This window comes from Helicoverpa zea, chromosome 13 (genome assembly GCF_022581195.2).
Source record: "Helicoverpa zea isolate HzStark_Cry1AcR chromosome 13, ilHelZeax1.1, whole genome shotgun sequence".
Taxonomy (NCBI): domain Eukaryota; kingdom Metazoa; phylum Arthropoda; class Insecta; order Lepidoptera; family Noctuidae; genus Helicoverpa; species Helicoverpa zea.
In genome coordinates this window covers 11,618,900-11,636,439 of record NC_061464.1, presented here as the reverse complement: position 1 = coordinate 11,636,439, position 17,540 = coordinate 11,618,900, and the positions used below count along the sequence as shown (strand labels likewise).

Here is a 17,540-nt window from a genome sequence, read left to right as displayed (position 1 = left end):
TTAGGTGGTTTTCAGCTTAATTATTAAGTAATTAGTGTATTGAAAGTAGGCCAATTAAATTAGCACTTTTTCACATACCTACATAATTACAAATAGACAGCACCTCCAAAGCTTTTCACCCCTTTCACCCCTTCTTAGAATCATGGTTAGTGAAATACTCATAGTTACTCCGTTTTAATGTAACAAGTTGTCTAAAACCAACTGTGTTATTTTGTTTTGAATTTTGAAACCCCTGAAAAGATGTCCAAAATTACGTAATTGTTGCATTAAATTGTTTTCAAGAATGTTCCTTATACCTACCTAATATTGAAATCACTCAAAATTTTAATTGTGATTTTCATAAGAAAGACTGAGATTTGTATTTCAAATAAAACGTATTACAGGTTGTCACAGTTCAAAATCTCTTGGAGAATGACCGCCAAGAAACTCCATGGTCAAGGTAACACTTCAAATATTCTGCTAGTGAAACCTGATCATGAACCTCTGGTCGCTCTTACCGGAGTCACAATACAAACTATTCTATACAAACAAATAGTTAAACTGATATATTTCGGAACTCACATAGTTGTGTACTCTTGTAACCGACCCGACTCTAAGCTTTCAAGTTAACTTAATCAAGGAGTTAGACACATTTTCCGATACCCATTGTCTTGTAGTTAAGGTAGTATCAATTTACAGCCACTTAAAATAGCGTGGTATGGTATGTTCCTAATATATTTGGACGTTTTCCTCTTGTAAGGGCAAAATATCTCAATTAAGACAAGATCTTCATTATTATTAAGCTGTTAATTTTAATTAATTATGCCGGTGGGACTTATATAACTATTTTGGATTATATTCAATGAATAGTTACTATATAAGACGATTCTAGAAATACCTACAATGTGCTATGCAGATTATTTTCCAATGATCATAAAAAAATATTTTTGGTATTTCAATCATACCTACAAACTATTGTTCTAAAAATCACGTTCACACTTTGCCTATGCCATGCCATGAATCATGTGTGACAAATGGTGATTGCTTGACTTATAGTTTTTGCATCGCGGCCATAGAATCGTTTAAGCTGTTAACCCCAGCTGTTGTGTAGGTTTTTGACAGTCGTTATAGGTCAAAAAAAAGTAGGGGCAAAATTTAACCGCCGTGCATTCTATTGATACTATCTATTTTTCACCCCTAAGGAAATATTTCCCGTGCCTGGGTAAAATATTGCATTCATTAAAAATGTGTTAAATTAAATATTCTTTATTGTCTGGTAATTAAAAACTAATAGAAACATCATGACTTAAACTATGATAAACTTTGAAAATAAATAAAATAACAATAATAAAAAACTTAACCTAAATGGAACTAAAAATTCTAGAAGTCTTTCATATCTCTTTTAAGAAGGATGTTATGATTAATTAGGGATATGGTTGCAATCCAATAGCGAGATTTTCCTGAATCGGTTCAGTAGTTTTTGACTTTATTCGTCACCCAAACATACACATTTTCTCTTTATAATAATAGTGTAGAATGGCACTATAATTTTAAGGAAAAACTTGGTAGAATTGAATAATAGTGTAGAATGTCACTATAATATTAAGAAAAAACCTGGTAGAATTCACCTTTGAGTCCAAACCACTTGAACGCATTATCTCATACTTATAGTTTTTTTTTTATTTCTTACGTGTTACGTATTACCTTTACAAATAACGCTTTTAGTGAGCACAAACGTAAACGTAAAAACCTTTTTACGTAACGTTTTTACAAGTTTGTCGACGTGATTCTATATCCGTGGTTTGAGAGATGTTTTTTTAAAAGTACCTATGTTTTTTTTCTTTCGTGAATTCAATTGAGTGGGACGTGAGGGCTGAGTGTCATAAGTGTACCTTGTTCGTGTTGCCTGTATAAAAAATAAATGAATTTAATTTTTAAAATGGGTTTATGAGTTTTTTTTTCAATGGTGTGTGTAGGAGGTAACTGTATGTCAATGTGTGAGTATTAAGGGAGGTCTGATATGTTCGATTCCCGGCTTGATAAATTGTTAATGAATTTTAGAAGTTCATAAATTGAAAACACGGTATAAGGTACAAGTATGAGTATAAGATCTGGTCTTTTCTTATTTTCGACGGGTATTTATAAACATTAATACGTATTAATTAACATGTGTATATGCCTAGGTATGTAACTTCATACTAGTGACAACTAGTAAGTAACTGGTGACTCAAATGTTTTTTTCTGATTTAAGAACTCGCTTTAGCAAACTAACAAAATGCGTGCGAACTTTTTTGAAAATAATGTCCGCGATATTGAATGTATGAATGAACAAAAATATCAATACAAATATGTGTATGTAAATTACTTCACGTCATCAAAAAATAAAAGAAAAATACAAATAAATATTTTAGTTTTTCGGGGCAGATTGCTCTGAAACTGACAATATCTAAATATAGCAACAACTATTCCGGCATATGTACATTCAAAATTGAAATAAATAAATAAAACTACCGTACATACGTAGAATTGTTTAGCCATCACAAAGTGGTTATAGCAAACACAATGTATGGCAAAATGGACGAACAAAGCGATATTTTTCGACGCAATCTGCATATAGACGCCGTTACAATTTGTTACTATTGTTTAGATTCAGTTTAACTAATGTACCGTGCAAATGCCCACACGTTGCGTGGTTGTATAGGTACTTAGGGTGCGTCTCCACGGTTCATGTAGCTGGAGCAAGTTAACAAGCGCGAGTGACAAGAGCACCCGGGTGGGTATCTTGCTATGGTACATGCGCGAGTCGCTGAACCCGCACGTTTTTAAAATGCATATAACTTGCGCATGTACCTCAGTATGCGCAAACTACTTGCACCGTGTAGACGCACCTTTACTTATGTTATGACGTCACATAACCTATGTACATAATTGAACAATAGCATCATCGGACGATATAGTGACCAATTGACGTATCCCATGGGGAACTGCTTCGCGCACCCGGTTAAAAACCCTACTCAGTACCCTTTCAAATCGGCCCAGCAGTTCCTGAGGTACGTAACCAAACCTTATGCTTTATGATATAATTACCTTCCACTTCAGTGGAAAATACTTCACGGACAAGAATAGGTACATAGATAGGTAAGTAGCCTATAGCCTCCCTCAATAAATAGGTAGGCTATCTAACATTGAAAATTTTTTTTTTTCAAATCCGACCAGTACTTCCTGAGATTAGCGTATTCAAGCAAACAAACAACCTCGTCAGCTAAATTCTAATATAGTATAAGAAAAACGTCTGCTTATCGTTTTTGTAATAACACTATTAATGTTCAAACATTTATATCCTAATGCTCAAGTCCTGTTTATGTAGATCAAAGCTTCAGGGTGTTGTAATTAAATACACTTTGGGAAGTTAACGCTAATTATTTCACACAATTGAATACAATTATATGGTGTTGGAGTTTCATATGATAATTGAACATGCTGTATGTTAGGGATTTGGAATAATATTTGTGAAGGCAAGTCTAACTAAAGGATTGTTTTATGTGGGGGCTCCAGTTTGATTCTCGAGACGGGTAAAGTGTAATGTGGTTTTCTAAGAAAACTTTACGCTTATTACTGCGCGTTGATTTAGATAATCGAAGTGGTTTGGACCTTACACATACAAATTATGGTTAAAAATATCAACTAAATGATAAACTTATAATAGGTCGGGAGGCACCTTCATAGAAACATTGAGCTCTTTACCTAAGCCAGAAGGCAGTTCAGGACAGTTCTCTATCTTCTTTTTAGTCTAGGTACTTACATTTCGTAGTCTAGGTTTTAAATCCTAGACGCATACCTTCACATTTTAGCTCTATACCTATACTTAATGACCTGATTATTATGATTCAGTACCTAACTACTGACATGGTAAATAATATTAACGGCTTAATAATACGTCTGTGTAAACAAATCATTATAATATTTTATCGATAATGACATCACTCAGGTTATGCCTACGTATGAAACCAACAAATAACAAATACAAAACTATGATAATAAGCTACAGGATTTTAGTTGTCATATTCTAATGTATTCATATTTTTTACTTCAGTTGTACTAACTGAAGTAAAAAACCTGGGTAACCTGATGTCAGACTTTCTGGCTTCTGACTACCCATATCCACCAATTTAACTTGCCTTCCAAAACTCTGAGGATCTTGTTATAACTTAGATGAACACCATGACCACCCATCCACGGAGCGACCGCACCAAACGTTGCTTAAACTTATATGATCAATTGACACGTGCTGTTGTAACAGCCACGAGCATTTTGAAAATCATTCAAATTCTAATCCTTTATTTCAGACTTATTTTGCCCATATTTTGTTATACCTAATATCTAGCATTATACTTAATACAAAGTTAGTAAAAGTTATTGCATCTTTCACCAATAATTCTGCAATAATCAGAGTCCAAAAAATTGCCACCCATCCTAAAACTAACCCAGTCAAGCTTATCTCAAAGATTATTCGATTAACCTAACGCCCCTCTATTAAGGTTAACTACCATTTCAGCTAGTTGTCAATTAACCAAGTGTAAACAAAGGAAGTTAATGAGAAAGCCTTTTAAGGTAAACACATAATGAGCTTAAAACTATGAGGGTGTCTCTTAAAAGACAGCCCGTCTGTCCATATGGGACATATATTTTGCAATTTTAGGAGACCCGTGGGGTGTGTGAAGTATTTTTATTGCTTGTCTAGTTAATTAAAATGGAGTCGAAAATTAGTAACTTTTTACTACCTGATTTGTTGATAGATGGAATCTGTCTAACTTAAGTTATGTCGACAGTTAAGTAAAATGCTTACTTAGGTAAGTTGAAGTACCTACTTGAAAAAACCTATCTAAGTTTTAGGTAAGTACATACTTTTTATGTGTGGTTGTTTCCAAAAACTACTACTTAGATGAATTTGCATCTTATATACTCAGATATACCTTATATACTTACATACCTATAAACATATTATTTAAAAATTATATAGCACATAATTCTATTCATGTTCAATTACCAATTCAGGCAACTTTTTATCTAAAATCACGCTGATCTTCCCGTAACATAACATAAAACCGCGAGAAGCAGTATAGCTCTTATCCAATGTGTTACCGGATATTTGTTTATCACAATAATATTTCTTATTTACTCTAAACAATAACACAAACCAGTAATATCTTCTTCTTACATAAGTTCTCACATCACGTACACTATCCTAAGAGGTCACATCTGTTTAATATGAACTGGCAGCGCCACATTTCGTCAATTACTATGTAAAACGTAATCCCATGTGATATTGGGCGGATTTATTGTTATCTCTCACGTATGGCTCTAGACTAAGACAAGAGAAAATATCTATTTCAAAAATATATGTAGTTACTTATATTACAACTTCCATCAGCGGTTCAACCAGCTTCCCGAGCGAAATAGATATTTTTTTTTCAATTGTATAAAAAAAGTATATTATTCTGATATGTGTAAGCTAAGTTTCATCATCATCCAGTAGTTTTAGGATTACAATAGTTTTACGCTGAATTTCAACAACCGATCTATACATTTAACACACAGCTCCATATAAAATCAATCTCTAATCGCAAAACAAAAAAAAATCCACTGTTAATTGTTTAGCCAGTAGTGGACATGAAAACCAAGCTAAAAAAATAAATAAAAAATATACCTATGTCCGCATTTTGTAACCACAAGGCAAGAACTAATCTTCCATGAACAAGTAATATAAAGTACTGCCTACACAGCATGATGTAAAGTTCACCAAAAAGAGAGCCCAGGTATTAACTTCACTTCCCGACCTCATATTGTGCAGATGAAATGTTAAGGTAGTGCTACACTGCCGGTTACAAACGCTGCGACCAACGTACCAAGTAGCTAACTGTGGTTGGTTGTGAATGAATGATGGTCAAGTATGTATGTATCTTCATAAAGGAAATAAATGTCAAACAATGTATTCTAACGTTCACATTTGAAGTGACTTCAACTCAAAAACTTGCTCAAAAAAGTGTCTTCAACTCCAAAAAATTGCTGTGATGCCATTACACAGCTGCAAAATTATTTTAAACAAAAAATCTTTACTTCAGTACACCAAAAACTGTGCTTTGAAATAAGTTCATCTCTTCGCGATTACGCATTCAAGCAACACAACACAAGATTAAAATTGGCATTCTGAACAAATTGCACAAAGAACGCAGCGTTGGAAATATGATTGTGTGAAGAGCCTTTACAGCGTCCGCGTAATGAGACCGCCCGTATCGCGCGTATTAAGTTCTGCACAAATAATAACCAAAGTTACAAAGAAAATAACTTTCCTTCATTAGTTGAGCTAATATTTTAAGTTTTAACACTACACTAGTTGTTTTCCGCGGTTATTTCTGGTTTCTGAGACTGACTATGGATTAACAGTGACTTTACAATTACTGTCACTGTCACTTTTTTTATTAGCCTATGCTGTCACACTACTGGGCAAATGCCTGCCCCATAGCCTTCCACTTTTCTCTATCCATCGCTGTTCCATAGGCCAGTCCGAGAGGAAGCTGTCCAAGTCTTCTCTCCAGCGTTTCCTTGGTCTCTCTCTCGGTCGCCTTTCATCGTCACTCTCACTCTACTCTATGTTATTTTTAAAATGTGTGAAAAATTGCAATGTTTACTATAAACAATTGAAAGCACTCTTAATTAATTTACAAATGAACAAAACTTACGTATGCTGTTTGTCAAGTACTCAAAAACTGCTTAAAAAACCGGATTACAAAAAAATATATATAAAATAAACCCTGTTTCAAATAAGCTAGATTTAATTCGGGTACGGGAAGTACGGGTACTTGGGATAGCTCATACCATAATATTTATTAAACTAACCAATTTAAGATCATCAATATTAATAGCACATCTTTAAGGTACAAATTTTTAAATTGACGAATTATCTGCCCTATAACGTTTCATCTAAATTGGTGACATTAAAATATTTAACTTTCATCTTTGGAAAGCCTCTTTAAGCGTTGAAGCCAATTTGAAGTAAAAACATTCAAACAAATTGAGCGGAAAGTAAATGTGTCCAACTTAAGTGAAAATGCCATTTAAGTATAAGGATTTTTTGACTTTATTATTGATACTTGAGATATAGATGACCTTTGCTATTTATAAAACTTCATCCACCTTTTTATAGTACTGGTCTTAAAGAAGTACCAGCTCAAGTACTAGATTTAAACTACCATTCCGAACAAAATTAATAGACTAAACCTAGTACCATAGCCGGTACTTTTTACAACCATGTTTTCAAATAAAATGGCGTGTGTTTTTTAGAAGTATACGTTTTTTTTTTCAGTGAGTATTGACTATGTTTTTTTTTTCATAATATCATGAAAAAAAAAACCGAGTCATGCAATGATTTCCGTGAAATTCGGAAAATCGTTATTTCATATTAAAACTGGCATATCCACATTATTCATCTAGTTCGTCTATCAAACAAATCCATGTTTGTCTATCATGATACACGAAAGCACAATTATTTTTACACCAATTGACATAAATACGCTAAGTGTAAACGGTTGTCGTTTTTTTTTTCGATTACCTAGAATTAGTTGTATTATCATTTCAAGTGGACACACCATAGCACTTCGTAGTTATCAAGTGTTCCCGAAATAGTTGCCAATCATAGTGGCATAGTAACGATTAAAAACTATTGAGAATTAATTCCGTGCTCGGATAAAAAGTAGCCTATATGTTGTTCGGATAATAAGCTATACTTCTGCCAAGTTTTATTAAAATTAGGTAGTTTTCGCATGAATAAGGAACAAACATTTCAGGCATACAGCATACAAACAAGCTTTTGCGTTCATATTTTCAGTAAGTTTTTTTTTATTTTACAATTTCATCATTTTTACCCGGAAAAAATGCATTTTTTAAACATTTGCTCTTGTATACCACTTTACATTTGAAACCCGAAGGTGTATAAAATTCAAAGAAAATGTAAAAAAAAAATTACAAACAGCGTATTTTGCTTCGTTTTAGGGGACATTTTACCCTAAAATAAAAAACAGGTGATACTTTTTTATTTTCAGATTTAGAATAAAAAATTTCAAAGGGTGTCATGTTGTTACACGGAACTGGGGTTGACGAGAAAATTCTACGTAAAAAAATGGTCCTTTACTGCATTCGGTTATTCTGAAAGCTGATTCTAACATACTTGGGAAGAGGCTAACCAGATGTTTATAGACTTAATAGTGTAAAACCCATAAAATGAGTAATTTTTCCTTCCTTTTTGAAGTTAAAAAGTACCTATCAATACTTTACGCATTACAAATTATTCGGTGTAAATTACATACGGAATTTGTGGTCAGTTTTAATGAATATGTTTTAAACTAAAATGTGTAAATCACAGATTAAAAGCAGGTGACGTTAATCTAGTTAATTCAGCATTCATGGCTAATTAGCAGATTAACATATTTATCTTTAGTACTGTAACTATCATTGTAAATATGTGGTTCGTGTCGGTTGAATTCATTGAACTGTGTGAACTTCTTAAGCTGTGCCGTGCTGTGTTATAGGGTCCATATTGTCACTAATCGTAATGTGCCTCCTGTATAACATGTGGAATGCTAATAAAGAATTGAGTATTGTAGATTTTTTTTTTGTAATTTAAAAGATACCTAGAGTCTACGGTAGTTCTGCAATTAGTGGAAATATAATTCACGAACTTACCATCCTTAAGCCATTGGGCTATTTATTACCAGAGAGAAATTATTAGAAGATAAAACATATGCTGATGATCTCAATTTGTAGGTATTTGTTCACATTATTTATTTTATTTATTTGTTTACATGGCTACGGAACTTATAGCACCTCAAAAATTAAAAATATCTTTGTATATTTTAGAAGCGATTTTTTCTTTATATCCCCGACTATGAAAGAGTTAAAAATACCTCTAGTGTGCGTTACAAAAAGTGTCAAAGTTTGGCCGTTAGAAGCCTTTGTAACTTAATAGTTTTAAAAAGTGATAAAAGATAAAACTTGTCTAGTTCGGATAGTGATACCTTTACTTTATACTAGCATTCATTCGCAGTTTTGCCTGCGTCCCATGGCTCACACACACAACACCCCGTAAACCTGGATAAAAAACCTTCCCCTTTAAATGGGGGTATCTAATACCGAGAGAACTTTTCTTTATTGGACTAGTAGTTCCCGAGATAAGCAGTTCAAACCAACAAACAGAATCTTCAGCATCATAATATAAAGTTAAAAATAGAACGTAACAAAGTCTATTAATGAAATACGTAAAAGTTTAATCTGACTCCCAAACAACAGCAACATAACTTTGTTTAAGCATATTAATGAAGTTTATTCTATAATTGAGATCCGATGGTAAACTGACAGAACCGTTTAGGCCTAGTTTACTTAACTAAGTAACAAACAAAAACCGGCCAAGTGCGAGTGAACTTGCGTATAAGGGTTTCGTACATGTCATGTCAATAAAACAGTCAAAAGAAAGTGTCTGTTTTAATCTAAATATTTATTTTTAAGTTTGAATTTTTTTTTAATCATATTTTTGCATGCCTAAGTTAATGTAGAATGTACAAGGATCTTCAATTGCATTTTTGTAACATCTGTATTTATATTGTACAGCTACATTCCGTTGCAAATAGACTTTATTCTATTCTATTCACAATAGTAGATAATATGAGCAAAAAGTCACGTGTTTTTTGTAGGGGAGTAGAGTATCTATTCTATCTATTGTAGTTTTCAACCGTATAGCGCAAACTAGAGGGAAGTTTTTGTTTTGCAGAAACTTTATTTCCGCTAGAAAAAAAAAATCCCAAAAAAAAACTTATGTTGATTTTAATAATGATAATTTAGGTACCAGAAGAACCTCGATAGTCAGGGGTTCAGTAACAATAAACTGGTTCAACTTGAACTGAATTCGAGTTAACCCGGGTTTCAACGATCTGAACGCAATTTGGATCTCGAAGCTTCATTAGAATTAAGAGCGATTAGTTTCACTGAGGGGACTTAGGTGACATGCAAACACTTTCTTCTTTCTTTCTTTCTAAAAGTTAGTATGTTCTTCTTAATTAGTTCACTAGCAATGTGGGTTACATGTTCTAGTAGACTTGCTACTTGCTTATACACTGAGGAGATCAGCCAGCTGCGCAAGACATATTATAGTGCACAAGCATTTGCGCAGACACAGGTGCACTGTCGAAAAGAATGCGACACGACCGGTGAGAGATCAGACGCTGGACCGATATTTTCATGCTCTCTGATGCACGGGTGTATCAATAACGAACTTACAGGATCCTGACTACTTAAAAATCTCAATATGACTTCTCGCGAATCGAACCCTAGGACTACTAGATCAAGTACTAGTACTGTTTTACTAGAAATTGGATTGCCCGGGTAACTGGGTTGAGGAGGTCAGGTAGGTAGTCGGTCCTTGTAAAACACCGGTACTCAGCTGCAGCCAGTCAGACTGGAAGGCGAATGATGAATTGTTTGAAAATTTCAAGTCTTGTCAACTTCGTGTGACTGAATCACCCATATTTTTATCCATTCGTCACCAGATTTGTTGTTGTTCTATTAAATATCTATCATGAGCTTAACAGTGAGTAGTTCGGATTCATCAATCATTTGCGTGTTATCTGTCAGATAAGATAAATGTACAGATTGCTGAGGTTTCTGATAAATAGTTACGACACTAACTTGGGAAAATGAAGTGTGGCCCGTTTTTGATGTTTTTTTTTATTATTATTATTGTTTAGCTTATAGCTTTTAGGTGGTTATATTTCCATTGAACAGGTATATTGGTGTTATGTGTTTGGCCATAGAAAATAATTATTTCACTATTAAGTTACAGCACTTTGTGCAGTTTTTTTTCGGAGAAAGATGCAAACATTCAATAATTGCTGATAGTAGATTTAAATCGGCATTGAATTAATATAAAACAATATTTAGTATTTAATTTAAGTTTAAATAATGTACATCATTGTAGAACATGGTTTTAGAAAATACTGGGTTTAGAACTATAGTTACAACTTTTTCAAGACGTTGGTTAATCTAAATCTGATACTTTTTTGAATCAAGTATTAAAAGGAGGTGTAAAATATTTAAAATTAGGTAACACTCATGCATTACCGTCCTTTTACTCTCATATACTCTGTGTTGTTTGTATGTACAATTTTGCCCTGTGTATTTCAGTCCGACTTACTTATTTCGTAGTTCTTCTATGTCCGGTTAATGGCAGTTCCCTATATGGACCTAAATGGAGATGTGCACTTTTGTTTTTTTCCCTACATATGTATGAATGTATGAAGGATTTTAACGGAATAAGTACGGTATGTATGTAGCTCGAACTAGGTGATTCTCGTGGTTTGGCTCACTTTGAAGGATCGACTTAGTTTATTATTTGGTTTAAAATATTCTGACTTTGTAAATGATCGTATTCTGTTTATATAGTGTGATTCGTGATTATAATCGATAAGACGATCGACGATAATATAATCTTTTAAGAGGTCTTAGTTATTTCATATTTGCAACATTTTTATATGTAAAATATACTTTAGGTTTATTTTATAAGTTCTAGAGAATCACTTATACACTAAAAGTAAACCAAAAAGTGGCTGTGATTTAACTTTTCAACGGTACTCAGATCAATTCTAATTTAATTCTAACATGAACTGACTAACAACATACAACGGAAAACAAGATTTTTTTTCGCTAGAAAAATTAATAAAACTTCCACATAACAGTATATTGCATACATTAAAAGTTGTACCTAATTCTAAACATTGTTCCACCCAGTATCTTCTACAGGGGAATTACTTGAGAATAAATTAAAAAAATAAATAACTTTAACTCTTTTCTTTTCTCAAGTTATTCTGAGACACTGCTTGATAACTAAGTTTAGAAAGTCTTAATGGATTGTATTTACAGATATTTATTTGTATTGTAAACAGGTAGAAGTTTGTTTCTTTAAAGAGGTAAGATAATGGCTACTGAATTTATTTCAGTAAGTAACATTTCAAGCGTTTAATTAATAACGGAAGAGTACCATTTATTTAACAATTTATTAATGTCTATTATATGATATTTAACATTTTATTATTTGTTACTAACGTGTTTTTTTTTTTCACTTTTAAATATTATTTTATACTTTAGTTAACTGAATTTTGAAGCTTTTATTTTTCATTTTTTTAAGTTTACAATTTATGTAATTGGCTGTTAGAGCCGTGTAAGTCGAATAATAAATAAAATAAAACGACGAAGCACACTTTAATGTATTTTATGCTGGAAAATTATCAAATGCTTTCTAAAACAAAAAAGTCAAGCTAATTGTATTATATGTAATATGCTGCTCTTTTTTTAAGAACGAAATTATATACGACATTATTCAACAAAACACTGAAACAAACAAACATTACCTATCTAAAGAGAACCTTTCCCAACAGTGTCATACGGCTTTCCATTTTCCTACCTGCCGTGAAAATTTCCCTTTGTACTGGAAACGCAGATATCACCTATGTAATGGAATGCATTGATACCACGTGGGTCAAAGTAGGTAAGTAGCTATTTTGTAATTGAAAAGCTTGGTTTGTCTAGTCGGTTAGACTAGAAGCCGACCCCAACATGGTTGGGAAAAGGCTCGGCAGATGATGGAAATAGACGTTTTATGTTCTCGCCGACATTTCGATATTTAGGTTTGCTCAGTTTTTACTGAACGAAAACAAAAAAATCTGAGATATTCTTAAAAAAAAATCTAAATTAATTATCTAGTCCAAGAATGATCATCAGTACACCTGTTATTAGATATAGATATCTAAAACTTGAGCTTCTTATACAGCTATGGAATTCCAAATAAATATTTCCGCAGTATCACTTCGTTGCTCAAAATACAAAAGGATCGTTCAATTTCATATACTTAATCACTTTGATTGGCGGAGATGAAATAAAGTTAAAACTGAAGTCTACAGATATTGTCTCTCTTTAAGCTTTACGATTCCCAAGAATTTCATATTAATGTAGTTAAAATTACAGGATATCTCAACAAGTCGCTCTACGGTTCTACGTGCTGAAAGATATTCTATTACTGTATTTGTGATATACTATGTCATTGAACATCATTGGCAGTCGTTATGGTTAGTTAGAAGTCAGAGAGTCTGACATCTAACCAAGGGGTATTGGGTTGCCCGGGTAACTGGGTTGAGGAGGTCAGATAGGCAGTCGCTTTTTGTAAAAATACTGGAAGTCGACCCCAACATAGTTGGGAACAAGGCTCGGAAGATTATGATGTGATGATACTAGGTATACTCTTCTTATTTTTTGTCTTTGTTTAACTCCGCAAGTTCTTTCAATTGAGAAACTGTTTATTTATAAGATACTTGTAGCTGTGAAGGATAACTTTCTAATTAGACAAATAAGGCGAGAAGTGAAATGTGCTCGAATATTTATTAAAATAAATAATAAATTACAGATTGAGTGCTTTAGAAGTTTCAATGGAAGATTAGTTAAAGACTGTTTTAGTCATATTTTTACAGGTAAATATTTTCATATATAAACGAGATAAAAACTGTACATCTATAGATGATAGGAATTAAAATTTTGCGTTAAAAGTTGTATTGTCCTAGAAGTTTCTAGACATTTTAGTTTTAAGATCCATAGAAAAGGAATTCCTAAACAATTTTTCAGTCTAAAACTGCAGAAGAACAAATTACCACTTTATTTAGGTATTCAGGATAGCTTTTGCAAAAAGTAAGAAAATTAATTGGTATCAGACAGACTAAGGTAAATCTCAAAATATCCACATTGCTTTTTGTTCTGTATCGTAAGTAAAGTCGACGGGTACAAAAAAACAAAGACCTATATCCTCGTTTAACTCACAGAAGACTTCACCATTATCAGCTTTATCATTCATTATCAGTGGATTGGTAAAGACCAGTCCTCTACTAGATGTTATCCTTTTCGCATTCATTAGTGTAATTTTGTTTTGAATTAGCGACCCGTCTTGGCTTCGCACGCGTGCAATGATGATACTAAATACACTACATATACGTAATATAAACCTTCCTCCTTAATCACTCTATCTTTTAAATAAAACCGCATCAAAATCCGTTGCGTAGTTTTAAAGTCTTAAGCATACATAGGAATATAGAGATAGAGAAAGCTACTTTGTTTCATACTACGTAGGAAAGTCATGCATGTACTAGACTGATTGGAAATCGAATCTGCACACTCATACGTGAGTGGCTGGTGCCAAGACCACTGCCGTCAAGACCTTTTTATCATGGTTATTTCTTTTCTTACTGAATTTTTACAATAGTAACTTTTCGTGAATTCTTATTACTTTCCATTAAACAATTTGAAGTGATATTTGAAATCTAAAGAATTTCATTGTTTTAAGAGTTCCGTCACACTGCAGACTAAATAGTCGGCCGACGGTTGACACGATGGTTGGCAAAATAAAAACAAAAAGAAATCTTGATCTCAATTACAGTTTTGTTCCGGTCTGATACCGGCTAAATACAAGTGACCTTGCAAATGCTCGTGCACTATAATATGTCCTGCGCAGCTGGCTGATTTCCTTAAGTGAGAACAGCCGCCGTGGCCGAAATCGGCCGTGGACGCCATTATTATTATTATTACCAGTGACCTTACTTAAACATCTGTTGAACACTTGTCTAAAAAAAGTGTGGCTGCAAAACGGACCACATTTCAACGTCATAATCTGAGATTTTTTTAAACAGGTGTTCAACAGACGTTTAAAAGTTTTTGTTGTACGACGCGACGGTAAGTCTTTGTAATGTGCGCTACTGCCATTTATTCCCATACTGATTTATGAGCCCAAACAAACTATCGGCCGACTAAAAGTTTACAGTGTGCTCTTATAGTTTATTTTAAGTATTACGCCTACTATCTGCTAATTTAAAACTTGGTATCGAATTATGATGACTGATTGTTTTTCTAGGATCCTTTTTGTCATTGAAGTTATTTCGGCTTTTGTAATTTATTTAGAACTTCGGTGTATTAGTTTTCAGTGAAATAACTAGACTGATTTTGGAAAGAGAAAACATGCTGCGCCGACACCAAATAAAATTAGGATAAGGGCAGGAGGATGATGATGATGAACTAGACTGATTTTTCCTTATAACAAGTTTAGAGTATACTTGCCAACTTTTGTTCACTGATAACCGTATATCTAAGTCATTTCAATAATTGTAAAATTATTTTTTTTTTGTTAAAATTATATTATTTGGAGCAGTGTCTTCGAAACAATGTTTATTAGTTTTTTATTTCTAAAAGAACTAGCCGGTTTCCTGCGGTTTCCGGTGCCGAGATAAAATAAAAGCTTATGTTGCTTGGGAAGAGTGTAGCTTCCGAACAGTCAAAGAATTTTGCAAATCGGTTCAATAGTTTCCTTTTTATTATATTGACTAGTTTTTTGATTATTTTGTTGAGTATTCACTCTCTTCGTAAATCATTTTTTTTACAAAATATTTACAGCATATTTTTTAAAAATAAATGTGAAAACTTTTGCTGTTGGAATTCAATGCATTGAATGCAATGCAATGGGAAGCCGGCTGTGATATACCATATTAATGAAATACATCATGGCATCCAGTGCTTTTCGCACTCATGAAGCTACATGATATACGTGATCAATAAACTCTTTGATTATATTATTTTTTATCAGTAAGTTATAAAAAAAAATATTAGTCTTGATGATGATATAAACTTTAAATAACTATGTAAATGTGAAATACACCAGTAGTGGTTTTATTGAAAAATGAGTAAAGAAAATTTTGATTTCTCGATCGCTCGGAATCTAATAGAGGTATTGTTTTTAGCAGTACCTTAGTCGTAAGTCGGTTAAAAGTGTACTGTTAATTATTGTAGTTTTTCATAGGATTTGGTCCAAGCCAAAAACAGCAAGACCCAAGGATATTATCAAGACGACCAACACCTTAGTCTACCCGTGATCATGGATGCTGTAAAGGATCCGAAACGTCGGGATTAAATAATATTAATATAACCGCGATAAAATCCGTAAAAGTAGTTTTATTTAAATGTCTCAAATTCGCGTAAGTGTTAGAAATAAACAAAGTGGTTATCCCTTAAGTGTAAAAAGTGGTAAAATTAATGATCGTTACTGCAGATAGGCTTTCAGATGTCGAAGTATTATTCCGTATATTATTATTTGTCATACAAAAATCCTATGATGTTTCCCATTGTTGAAGTCTATGTCGGGTAAATTGTTGGAAGGCAGTAAGTCTTGTAATATCATTAATACGTAATACTTCAATGTATCTTAGCACATTGTTGAACAAACATACGGTTGTTATCTTAACATTTGTGGTGTTAATACAATTTACGTTTTCGTTGGTCTTTGTAGGCTAAATACGTGTTCATAGGATTTACATAATATAATTTGTAATATTGTCTTTATGTGAGTGTTAAGTAGTTAAATAGATGTATTTAATTTTACTTATATACTTAAAACATATTTTACTGGCATCAAAATATTATTTTTGATTGCAAAAAATGCAAAATAATATTTCAATCCCCGATATTTCGGTTTTAATATGATTGCTTGCGAAAGCTGAAAAATAATAATTTAAGTGCGGTATGGTTTTAAAAAACCTTATTATGCTTCTTTTTTTTTACTTTGAGTGGATTGCGATATGTAAATTGGTATATTAGTTTCTTGTATCTTTATATGCAAATAAAGTTTTTCGTTTAAATATAGTTTTTTACTTTATTTATCTTTATTAAATATGAAAAAAACTCGCATATATCCTAATGCAAAACCGTTATTGAAATAAATACCTCCTGTGTATACCGCTAAATATAGTCTTACATTTTATAATTTTCGGATCTCCTAAAAAGTTTTCAAAAATAAATTCCCTACACAAAAAACCCCTACATTACTTTCCTATAATTTTACATTACAAAAAAAAGTAACTTCAAAACTTACCTGAATATGTTTTCGGAGCTTCGTAAGTGTTCACAGACACGGTTCAATGCGGCATGTCCTTACCGACACCGCGTCAAACTGTGAGTCGAGCGTAACTCGAGCGCTTTTATAAGCGACGGGAACCAATGAAAGTTGGGCGGGCGGGCGGAATTATACCTATAGGAAGGCTGGTCAAGTGGGTTTGAAGTTCCTCTCTTTTCTAAGTTCGCGTCATGTGTTTAGTTTGGTGTTTAAAGGTTAAGATAGTTATTTTTTGCATAAGTTCTTAATCAGTGTTCATAGGATAAATAAATTCTTTATATATTTTATTTTCTTTCTGGCAATGTATAAGTTACATTAATGATTCGTGTGCATACAGTTTACCTAAGTGATTGTAACACTATATCCTAATTTGTGGCTTGTTTCATTTGTTTTATATCAGTGTATGCAATTGTTGATGAACCAAAATAATTAAAACAAAAAAGGTAGTAAAGAATTTAAATGCATAGAAAGTATTTTTTTTAATTGTCATGTCATGTTGGATGACCCAGTGACTGCAACTTTTAAACTGAAAATTATTCGT

At 32.7% G+C, this 17,540-nt stretch overlaps 1 protein-coding gene across 1 annotated transcript in view; it reads right to left on the bottom strand.

Annotated features, from left to right (window-relative positions):
- Positions 1-17,067, bottom strand: part of LOC124635977 (helicostatins) — a 61,208-nt gene extending 44,141 nt beyond the window's left edge. Inside the window, exon 1 of the mRNA XM_047171937.1 lies at positions 16,979-17,067. The gene's annotated coding sequence lies outside the window, so the exon portion shown is untranslated. The remainder of the gene's footprint in view (positions 1-16,978) is intronic.
- Between the last annotated feature and the right edge of the window lie 473 nt (positions 17,068-17,540).